Here is a 1,572-nt window from a genome sequence, read left to right on the forward strand (position 1 = left end):
CTAATTTCTTTCTATTTTTAGTAGAGACTGGGTCTCACTCTTGCTCAGGCTGGTCTCGAACTCCTGAGCTCAAATGATCCGCCCGCCTCAGCCTCCAAGAGTGCTAGGATTACAAGCATGAGCCACCAGACCCGGCCTCAAGTCTTACTCTTTAAGAAATTTTATAAGGCTATAGCTGTCATAAATAGTGATTCCTCTGATGGATCTGGAAAAAGTCAATTGAAAACCTGGAAAGGACTCACCATCCGAGATGCCATTCAGAGTATTCATGATTCATGAGAGGAGGTCAAAATATTAACATCAACAGGAGTTTGGAAAAAATTGATTGAGGGGTTCAAGACTTCAGTGGAGGAAGTAACTACAGATGTGGTGGAAACAGCAAGAGAACTAGAATTAGAAGGAATTAGAAGTGGAGCCTGAAGAGATGACTGAGTTGCTATAATCTCATGATCAATTTGAACAGATGAGGAGTTGCTTCTTAGAGATGAGCAAAGAAAGTGGTTTTTTCCCCCCCCCATTTTAACTCAGACATTCAGAAAGTGGTTTCTTGAGATGGAATCTGCTCCTCATAAAGATGCTGTGAACATTGTTGAAATGAGGATTTAGAATGTTATATAAACTTAGTTGATAAAGCAGTAGCAGAGTTTGAGAGGATTGACTCTAATTTTGAAAGATGTTCTATTGTGAGTAAAATGCTGTCAGATAGCATCACGTGACACAGAGATATTTTGTGAAAGGAAGAGTTCATCAATATGGCAAACCTCATTGTTTCATTTTAAGAAATTACCACAGCCAATCCAGCAGCCATCAACATTGAGACAAGACCCTCCACCAGCAAAAAGATGATGACTCGCTGAAGGCTCACATGATTGTTAGCACTTTGGGGCAATAATGCTTTTTTTAAATTAGGATATGTACATATTTTTAGACATAATGCTGTTTACATGGTAAGTAGACCACAATATAGTGTAAACATAACTTTTCCGTGGGAAACTGAAAAATTTGTGTGACTCACTTTATTGCAATATTGGCTTTATTGTGGTGGTTTGGAACCCAACCCTCAACGTCTTTGAGGTATGCCTGTATTTGATATAATAGGAACTATATTTCAGGGTAGCAAAAAAGGATGGGCCGTATTAGTGCAGAGCTATAGGTCATTTGGATGCCCAAATTAGAGGAAAATATGTAGGAAAAGATTGTCATTTTCATGTGAATGATAAGTGCTTTCCAAACTGTATTTGAACAAGATTTTATAAGCACAAATAATCACAAATATAATGAATAAAGGGTAATATTTACCATTTTTGGATTACCTTTTATTTACGACATAAACTTTTCAATAAATAAACTATTTAAAATCTATTCACTTAAGATACCTGTTGAAATTTTGTTTAGGTATCTGGCCAGGAACAGTCTTCACGGGGACAAAGAATTTTATCTATTCCAATTTGGCCCCCAAACCTAGGTATCTCACAGAACTGTGTGTATGAGGTACAGCAGGTACCAAAAGTAGAAAAGACAGGTAAGTGTTTGCGATACATTTTGGCAGTCTGCTGGGTAATAGTATTCCCT

General features: G+C 37.4%; 1 protein-coding gene across 2 annotated transcripts in view; it reads left to right on the forward strand.

Moving 5' to 3' along the window:
- Positions 1-1,572, forward strand: part of ANGEL2 (angel homolog 2 (Drosophila)) — a 30,689-nt gene that overhangs the window by 17,057 nt on the left and 12,060 nt on the right. The window lies entirely within an intron of this gene.

Source organism: Propithecus coquereli, unplaced genomic scaffold (assembly GCF_000956105.1).
Source record: "Propithecus coquereli isolate 6110/MARCELLA unplaced genomic scaffold, Pcoq_1.0 Scaffold129, whole genome shotgun sequence".
Taxonomy (NCBI): domain Eukaryota; kingdom Metazoa; phylum Chordata; class Mammalia; order Primates; family Indriidae; genus Propithecus; species Propithecus coquereli.